Below are 10,476 nucleotides of genomic sequence, written 5' to 3' on the forward strand. Positions count from 1 at the left end.
TGAGGTCTAGAGAAAGAAAGTAATTCAGGTCAGTTCACAGGTAGGGAGGGCAGGTAGGTGGTGCAGTGGATAGAGCCCAGGGAAGTGAGGAAGACATGAGTTCAAATCTGGACTCAGACACTTACTAGCTGTATGACCCTGGGCAAGTCATTTAACCCTGTTTTCCTCAGTTTCCTTATCTGTAAAATGAGCTGGAAAAGGAAATGGCAAACCTTCTTACTCTAGTATCTCTGCCAAGAAAACCCCAAATGGGGTCATAGAGAGTTGGACATGACTGAATAACAACAGAAGCAGTGAGTTGTCTCATAAAATTCTGTGCATGTCCCTGACTCCCATAGCAGCCAGTACAGGCCTCACAGGTAACGGGTGCATGGGATCAGGGATTTAGAGCTAAAAAGGACCTTAGAGTCTGTTAAGGCAAGCCTCTTCGTTTGATGGAGGAGGCCACCCAGGCCCAGAGAGCTTAAACAACTTGCCCAGGGTCACACAGCTAGGAAATGGCTGAGGCAGGAGTTAAACCTCCCTGTCTTTCTGACTCGAGTTTGGCCCTCTATGTAGTAGAGCAGGCTAAGCCGACCTGAGTATCTGCTTGGTAAATGGGTTCAGCTGCTCAGCACAGACACACTCAATCAAAGTCAAATCTCTGGCTATTACAACTCCTGGACCTGCTGTTCAGAATAGACAGAGATTTTCATTTCAAGTCTGCCCTGTGTCCAGGAAAGTGGGGAGAGGGGGGAAGTGAAGGATCAGAGAAGGTTCTGTCTCAGATCTGAGGAGTCTGGGGATGCTAAGCTCTGTTCTCAGCCCTGAAGGGTATTTATAGAATCAAATGTTGACATCTCCTGCTGCCAGGATGCTGAACAAACGCAGAGAGCAGGATGTGGCTTAAATGAGAACACAAAGTAGATGCAGGCTACTGCAAGAGCTGCTATTCCCCACAGGCTGAGAAACTTCTGGGAAAACCCAAGGATGCCCGGGAGCTGTGGCCAAGAGGCTCAAGGTCCTAACCAACATTTCTTGCCTATCCCAAATCAAAGGAACATTGAATAAGAAAATCATAAGATTAACAGGGATGGGAGGGCCCTTAGGACCCAGAGTATCAGAGCTGGGAGGGTCCTTAGAACACAGGATGTGAGAGCTAAGAGAAGTTTCAAAACATAAAATGTTAGAGTGGAAAAGTACCCTCGGGATCAGACGGCTCAAATATTTCTTTTTGCTGTCATGTTCTAAAGACAAACTCATGATAGATGGTCATCTAGTTTTTAAATAACAGTGTAAATAGCACTAGGGAAATCAACCAATCGATAAGCATTTATTAAAAGCTTAACCTATACTAAGCCCTGTACTAAAAATTGGAGACACAAAGAAAGGGAAAAACAGTGCCCTGCCCTCAAGGAGCTTACAATCTAAAGGGGAGAAAACATGTGAACAAATATTTACGAAGCAAGCTATATACAGAAACAATAGAGGGCCAACACTGGAATAGGGGCAGTATCAGAGTAGAGAAGGGGATGTATTGGAGACCTGGTACAAAGGTGAAATTGGCAGGTCTTGGCAAATGAATGGATATGGGAAGAGAGTGAGGAGTCCAGGGAGACTCCTAGATTGAGAGCCTGAGGGACTGGGAGTGTGATGTTGCCTTCTGTAGTTATAGAGAAGGCGGAGGGAGGGGAGAGTTGGGGCGGGGAGGAAGATAAGGAGTTCTTTTGGCTATATTTAGTTCAAAATATCTACTGGATGTTCAGTTCAAGATGTCTGTAAGGCACTGGTAGATATGAGATTGGAGGGCAGTAGAGAGGTTGGGCAGGATAGGCAGGTTTGAGAATCCCAAGCATATCAATAGTAATTAAATCTGTGGGAGCTGATGAGATCACCAGGTGAAATAGGGAGAAGAGAAGAGGACTCAGGACAGAACCCTAAGAGACACCTGCCCTTAGAGGGCGTGATCTGCAAGAGAATCCAGCAAAAGAGACAGAGAAGGAGAAGTCACATAGGTAGGAAGAGAACCAGGAGAGAGGAGTGTCCTGGAAACTTAGAGAGAAGAGAGCATCAAGAAGGAGAGCGTGATCCACAGCATCAAAGGCTGCAGAGAGGTCAAGGCGAAGGATGGAGAAAAGGCCATTGGACCTGGCACCTAGGAGGTAAACTTAGGAGGGAGCAGTTTGGGTGGAACGATCAGGCTGGAAGCCAGATTGTGAGGGGTTAAGAAGCAAGAGAGAGAAAGAGGAAGTGGAGTGACCTATTGTAGACTGCCTTTTTTGAGGAGTTTAGCTACAAAGGGCAAATATAAGATGGTAAGGCTCAAGTGAGGATATTTTCAGGATAGGGGAAACATGGGCATGTTGGTAGACAGTAGGGAATCAGCCAGGAGAGAGAAGAAGATTGAAAATAAGTGAAAGATTAAGGATGACACAGGGGGCAAGCTTTTGGAGGAGATGGGATGGAATGGAATCACTTGAACTGGCCTTGGTGTAAGGAGTAAGGCCACTTCATTTTGTGAGAGAGGGATGAAGGAGGAAATAGCAGCAGAAGGCTTTTGAGTGATACAAAATGAGGAAGAGGGGAGATGAGTTGAGGGACGTTTGAGAATGGATAAGAAGGTTTAGAAAATCCACTGTAGAGAGTGAGACATTGAGTTGAAAAGGGAGGTATAGCAGGATTGCCTAGCAGCTGTGAGGGCCCAGTAGACAGACCTATACTTCAAGAAGATCAATTTGGGAGCTGAGTGAAGGCTGGACTAAAGTGGAGAGAGACTTGAGGCAGAAGACTGATTAGAAATATCTAGGAATAGAATAGACAAGAGGTGGTAATGTCCTGAACTAAGGTGGTGGATTTGTAAGTGTAGAGAAGGGGCTGGATGTGAGAGATGTTGTGAAAGAAGAAAAGAATTATTGATGTGACTTGACTTGACTAAAGGTAAGGGAGAAAAAGGATCATGGTAAGATGACAAATCTGGGATGACAAATCATGAAGTTTGTCCTTGGACAAATCTGGGACAAAGAATGGGGAACCTTTGACAAAAATAGGGAGATTTGTAAAAGGGGTGGGTTTAAGCATAAGTTCCATTTTGAACATGTAGAGTTTGATATGCTTCTGGAATATGTAGTTTGATATCCCCAAAAGGAAGTTGATGATGTGGAAACAAGTTTGGGGAAGAATCTGGGGCTGGATTTGTCCATCTGTTTGTCATCTGCATCAAGAAAATAAATACCCACTGGAGATAATGAGGTCACCCAAAGAGAATACTGAAAGAGAAATGAAGAAAGCCTAGGACTAAGCCTTGGGGAAAATTTGTGATTAGGGGGCACAATATGAATGAGGAAGCCATCAAAGAAGACTGAATAGGAGTGGTCAGACAGTTAAGAAGAGAATGGAGTCACAAAAACCAGAAGAAGAAAAAGCAAACAGGGGAGAGGGTGGTCAACAGTATCAAATACAACAAACAGGTCAAGAACAATGAAAACTGGAGGGGGAAGAAAACATCAGATTAGACAATTAAAAGATCTTTAGATCTTTTACTTTAGAAAGAGTAATTTCAGTTGAGCAATGAGATCAGAAGCCAGTTTGCAAAAAGTTAACAAAGAGTGAGTGAGAGGAAACAGAGACCATGAGAGTAGATAGGGTTTTTTTTAATTGTTTAAGATTTTGGTTAAGAAAAGGAAGAGATGTAAGTTAACAGCCTGAAAGGATGGTAACAGTCTCATTAAAGTTTTGTTTTGTTTTGTTTTTTAAGGCTGAGAGAGACTTGGGTGTGTTTGAAGGCAATAAGAAAAGAACCAGTAAATAGAGAAACACTGAAGTTTAGAGAGAGAGCAGGGATGATTTATGGGTGCAATTTTAGCACAGGGCCTGGCACATGGTAGGTGGTTAATGAATGCTCGTTAACTTGCAATCTGATGGAGAATTTGTGAGGGGATGGTATCAAAGGCGTATATAGACAAGTTGGCCTTGGCAAAGAGATGGGCCACCTCATTAGCCAAAACTAAAGGAAAGGAAGAGGAGTCAGGAATGATAGTAAAGGGGCTTTGAGAAGAAGGGTGGAGAAATAGCTCACAGTGAATGGCCTAGATTGATTTATTTATTTAGCATTAAAAAAAAATGTGAAGTCCTCTGCTGATAGGAGGTGAAGGATGATTAAAGAAAAAAGAAAAAGTTTGGCATGACTTATGTGGAGAGTGAGATAGGGAATCAATTTGAAAGAAATAAAAGGGTTGCCCTGCTGCAGTGAGTGCCCACTTGGGATGATTTAATTTAAATTGGTTGTCCATTGGCTTGGTTGTGTTATTCCTTCCAGTTCCATTTAGCAGCATCTGAGTAGATGTGGAAGAGACAGGTGGTGGGAATGATTCAGATCTGGGGTTTGGCAAGGAACTGGTGGGGATAATGTACAGTGGAAAGGGCTTCAAAATATAGAAAAATGTAGGGTTGAATTAGCTAACTGTAAGATTGAAAAGGAAGGAGAGTAAAATAACAGCAGACATAATGGCCTGAGAAAGTACTGAGGGGGAAGGGATTGGAGGTCATGATGAGGGAAGGCTGAGATGTAGGAGAGATGGAACAAGAAGGGGCTTTAGTCAGATAAAGATCCTTCCGGTTCCGAGTCTCCGATCATAGTTTTGATAGCTTTGATTATTCAGAAGTTTTTCCTTATGGGGAACAGAAATCTGTCTTGGAATCTTCCTGCCATTGTTCTAGTTCTGCCTTCTGGGGTTAAGTTGACCCAGTCTAATTTCTTTTCCACATGACTGCCCTTCAATTGCTTGAAAATGTCAAAGGTCCTCCCCCACCGTGTTTTCTCTTCGAGCTAAATATTCCCAGTTCCTTCAACGGATTCTAATATCACATGGTTTCCCATCCTCTGAACATCCTGGTTGCTCTCCTACAGATATGTTCCACTTTATCAATATTCCAAGGGGGAGCCCCTGACAAATATGATGAGTTCCCCAGCCCACTGATTCTTGGGCAGTGGAATCCCAGAATCAGATGTTCTAGCAAGAGAAGGGGTGTTCCTGGGCTTCTCTTTAGCAACCCCAAATTTGAAAGTCCAGGAATCCATCCTTCTGGAAAAAGAAAAGAAATTCCTGAGCAGTGCCCACCTCTTAAACAGTCAAGACAAGTCAAATCAACTGCTTCTTAAATCTCCGCACTAGGGTTACACATACAAGCAAAAAAAGAGCAGTCTCCTACCTCAGGGAACTTAAATCCTAATGGGGAAGACAGCAAGTAATAGAGAGCTGAAAAGGGAGGAGAAAAGGGAAATGGCTATGAAGTCTGAAGAATGAAAGATGGGTGGTCTGGGCCCTTCCCCAAAATGAAAGTTCCAATAACTCATCAATGGGAAAGGGTTGCTGCTGGGGAAAAGAGAGAAGGCAGCTGAAGCATAGTGGCAAAATCTGGAGAATGAAGTATGGCTGGTCTAGACCCTTTCTCAAAATGGAGACCCCTGGGAGGAACTCCCCAATGGAAAAAAGGGGACTTTGGGGAAAGAGAGAGGGCTGCTAAACCCTTTATTCATTAAAACATTAAATTATTATTATTATTATTATTATTATTAAACATTATCGTTAAACCTGTCTGTGCTTCAGGTTGGAGCACTACATAATGGAGATAATAATACCTACTACCTGAGTTCAAATCCAGCTTCAGACTCTTGACACTTACTAGCTGTGTGACCCCGGGCAAGTCACTTAACCCTGATTGCCCCACCAAAAAGGAAAAAAAAATAATAGTACCTACTTCATAGGGTAATTATGATCAAATGAGATAATATATGTAAAGTACTTTGTAGACCTCGGAGCACTATATAAATGTTAATTATTATTATTGTTGTTAGCAATAAATAGTAAACTTAATTTTTTTAAAAATGAAAGCACAGCTAGCCTGGCATGATTTATTTTGAACAACCTTACAATGGAGGGAGTAGGTGTAGACCAAGAAGGAGGCACCCAGAAGACAGGTTTCTAGGTAAAGATTCCAATGGCTGGCATAATGCTCAGAAGGGCTTGGCAGCAGATTTCTTGGTTCTATTATCAGTATCTAGTTGTCACCAGCGCTCTACTTGCTGGAAACCTGGGAGAGGACTGTCTTCAATTCCATGTTGATTTCCATTGTTGAAACAGCATTATACACTGGATACATCTTCATGCCTCAACATATCTTGGCAATGTTACCCTACTTTGAAATTGTATAATGAATACAATGTGCTCAAGAAGCAACGGACCAGAGATTCATTGAAGGGAAGAAGCAACCTCTCTTAGCAAAATGAGACTTCAGCAGGTTCCAGACATATGTTATAATATAAAGACTAAATTTCATACTAGTAGGACAAGGAAGCAATCTGGACACATATGTTGTATTCATTATCCAAGTATTCCCTTATATAATAGTTTTGTCTATTTTTGACATTGTGGTGGTTTGTACTCTAAATATCAGTATTTTCTTAACCTTTGGAACTGTTTCACTATTGTTCTGTGAAAGCTTTCCTTAATGTAACACTGAGTAAATTTTGATTGCTTTCTGAAAGAAAAAAGAAAAAGAAAAACCTTACAATGATCAACGCTTTGTTTTCCTAAGTGTTCTTTAGTCAAATACATTAGATTAGAGAATTTTTCCAGGAGCAAAGCCAAGTTCATTGCCCTGTGGTCCGAATCATCTCCTCCTTTCCCTTTATAAAAATCAGGACTATATTTGTCTGTTTGTTTCCAGGACTGTAGAAACTCTCTCATCCTCCATCAAGAAGAAGAGGTGATTGATTAAAAAAAAAAAAAAACACTTCTCTCCAATTTTGTTGGAGAGCGTAGGAGAGTGGGGAGGGTAGCTGAAGATAAAAGTACAGAGCACCCAAAGAAGAGGAAGGGGCCCTCTACTGGAAGGACTGAGGGTAGTACTCACCTGTTCAGACCCGGCTGAATTCGAGGTCAAAAAACCCACTTTGGAGACTTAGTCAACCAGAGTGTGGCCCTCTGTGTGTATCCAGTCCCCTGGATTATAGAATCATAGGATTGGAGAACCAGAACTGGAAGGGATTTCAGAGCATAATTGCAACCAGATCGAGCAATCCACAAGCTTGTATTTTGTCTCCTCTATACAGAGCACTAGCATAAAGACAAACATAAAATAATCCTTCATTCAAGGCACTTAATTCTTTTGAGGGGAGGGAGACAATACGTCCATATGTGTATGTTTAAAAATTATGGCGATAGGGGCAGCTAGGTGGCGCAGTGGGTAGAGCACCAGCCCTGAAATCAGGAGGACCTGAGTTCAAATGTGACCTCAGACCAAACACTTGACACTCACTAGCTGTGTGACCCTGGGCAAGTCATTTAACCCTAATTGCTTAAAAAAAATTATGAAGATAAATATAAGGTAATTTTCAGGAGAAAACTCCAGCACCTGGCAGTATCAGGAATGGTCCAGATGATGCTTGAGCTGAATCTTGAAGGAAACTGGGGATTCTGAGAGAAAGAGGTGAGCAAGGAGAGAATTCTGGGCCCGGAAGACAGGTGGTGCATAGGTATGAAAACCGAATAGCATATGGGAGGAGCAATAAGGGATCCAGTGTGGCTGAACCACAGAGAGTGTGCAGGGAGAGGAAAGCTGGATTTCAGGTGCAGAACTTGCTGACTGCTAGCTGTGCAACCAGTCAAGTGAACAAACACTTATTAAGTGTCAGGAGGGCCGCTAGGTGGCGCCATAGTGCACGGAGTGCCAAGCCTGCCGTCAGAAACACTCATCTTCCCGAGTTCAAATCCGGCCTCAGACACTTAACAAGTTGTGTGACCTTGGGCAAGTCACTTCACCCTGTTTGCCTCAGTTTCCTCATCTGTAAAATGAGCTGGAGAAGGAAATGGTAAAATATTCCAGCACGTCTTCCGAGAAAACTCCAAATAGGGTCATGAAGAGTCAGATGTGACTGAACTGTGTGAACAAGTACAGACACGGTGCTAAACACTGGGAATTGCAAAAAAAAGTCAAACAAACAAACAAAAACCCAGCCCCCGGCTCTCACTGAGCTCATAGTCTTATGGGGAGAGACAAGAAGTCATGGAACTGCCAGATCCTGGAGTTGGAAGGGAAGTCAGAGACCATCCAGTGCATCTCATACACGAACGGGAATCCTTGACAGATGACCATCCAGGCAGGAGGGCCTCACCGCCAGCCGCTTGTCGGCTGCTGTCATCGTTAGGAAGCGTCTCCTTATGCCAAGCCTCGACCTGAATAGATCAGACACTCTTCCTACCCTCACAGAACTAACCATCTCGTAAGGCGCCAACACAGATAACTACAATGCACACGATTACCATGTAAACAGATTGTGGCTGTTGTGGTTCAGTTCAGGGTCACACATCGACTCTTTGTGACCCCATTTGGGGTTTTCTTGGCAAAGATATTGAAGTAGTTTACCATTTTCTTCTCCAGCTCATTTTACAGATGAGGAAATGGAGGCAAACAGAGTTAAGTGACTTGCCCAGAGTCACACAGCTACTAAATGTCTGAGGCTTGATTTGAACTCAGGAAGATGAATCTTCCTGACTCCAGCCAGGAGTCTATGCACTGTGCCACCTAGCTGGATTAAAGCAGTATCCACTATAACAGTAAGGTAGAAAATTATTGCAATAATTTTAGGAACATTTCCCAAATGTCAAACCCAAATATGTCTCTAGGTAGCCAGGTGGTGCAATGGGTAGAGCACCAGGCCTGGAGTCAGGAAGACCTCAGTTCAAATCTAACACATAGTATGTGCTATATAGGACAATATCAACTACAGCTTCCATCCACCGCTCCCTGGGGCCAGACAAAGCAGATCTAATCCCTCTGCGCCTCACATACTTGAAGATAGCTGTCACTCTTGCGATAGCCTGCTCACTGGTCTCTTTGCATCCAGCTTCTCCAACCTGCCCTTCACACAGCTACCGGATCAATATTCCTAAAGCACAGATTTGGCTACATCACTGCTCTGCTCAAGAAGCTCCGATGGCTCCCTGTTTGCCTCGCTTTGGCATTTAAAACCCATTACAATATGGCCCCGAAGTATCTTTACAAAATGACTTCACGTCGCTGCCTTTCACGTATTGTTTGCTTCAGTCATACTGGCCTAAATGCCTGGAATGCACCTCTTTCTCACCTTTGCCTCTTAGAATCTTTGGCTTCCTTCAGGGTTCCATTCAAGTGCTAGCCTGTGTCTACATGAGGCCTTTCCTGATCCCATCTCCCCAAGGTGTTAGTGACCACCTCCTCCCCTGACCAAATTACTCAAATATTTAAATGGCCCTGTGATCCATCCAACTGTGATCCATTCCCTCCAATGGAAAGATTGCAGCCCATCCCTGTCTGCCCATCCTGGGTGACTTTGGCCTGTGGCATCTCATAAATTTGCTGAAGGGGATTCATCCCACATGCTAGGAACCTTCCTCCCTTTCTCCCGATATCCCAAGGATACCAGAGGAATACATAGGCTATGGATTTATTGGTTACCCTCTCCCTTTGCCATGTCTTGTAGAGAGAAGGCATTTAACAAATATTTATTGTAGTGTCTTCTTCTTGAGACTGAAGAACCCTAGTTCCATCCATCAGTTCTCAAGGCCCTTTCTTCATATGTAAGCTGTCCTCTACTTTATCAATGTCTATACTCAAAAGGGACTCAGAGGACTGGACCCAATATTCAAATGTGCTATGACCAAATACAACCACTGATCACGATAGCTTCCCATGGTTGACTCATACTGAAGTTGTTGTACACAAAAAATCCAGATCTTTTTAAAAATGACCTGCTCCAGGGCAGCTAGGTGGCGCAGTGGATAGAGTGCTGGCCCTGGAGTCAGGAGGACCTGAGTTCAAATCCAGCCTTAGACACATGACACTAGCTCTACACATAACATAACTAGCTCTATGACCCTGGGCAAGTCACTCAACCCCAATTACCTCACACACAAGAAAAAATAATAAGTAAATAAAATTATCTGCTCCCTAACTATGGCTCTCTCATATTTTCCTCATGAAGAGGTTTGTTTGTTTTTTAATTCAGTATAACGTTTTATATTTGGGTCCAAGATTATAGCTCGGAAGTGAGTATAGTACTGCTGGAAGGCCAAATACAAATACAAAAACTATTCTTAGCTAGGGCAAAAGTTCACTGACCCCAGATTTGTGTCATCTGAAGATTTAAGAATATCTTCTGTGTCTTTTTCCACATCAATAATAAATGCTTCTGCTAATCAACACAGGGCTAAAAATAGAACCATGGGACATTCCCCAGGAAACCTCCTTCCAAAATCACATTGAACCATTAATGACCACTCTTTGCATCTGGGTATTTGGCCATCGCTGGATCCAGCCAAGCATACTATTGAATAGCATACATCTCTCTAACTTATCCACAAGAATAGCATGAGAGACTTATCAAATATTCTACTACTATAGCAATTCACCTCCAGCACTAGTCCCCCAGTTGGCTCTTTTGCTCAAGGTTTGAGGTCC

At 43.1% G+C, this 10,476-nt stretch overlaps 1 pseudogene; it reads left to right on the top strand.

The window, feature by feature from the left end:
• Positions 1-1,745: 1,745 nt before the first annotated feature.
• Positions 1,746-9,970, top strand: LOC144454199 (serine palmitoyltransferase small subunit A pseudogene; annotated as a pseudogene).
• Positions 9,971-10,476: the final 506 nt, after the last annotated feature.

The sequence above is a fragment of the Phascolarctos cinereus genome, unplaced genomic scaffold, assembly GCF_003287225.1.
Source record: "Phascolarctos cinereus isolate Bilbo 61053 unplaced genomic scaffold, phaCin_HiC Scaffold_726;HRSCAF=1367, whole genome shotgun sequence".
NCBI lineage: Eukaryota > Metazoa > Chordata > Mammalia > Diprotodontia > Phascolarctidae > Phascolarctos > Phascolarctos cinereus.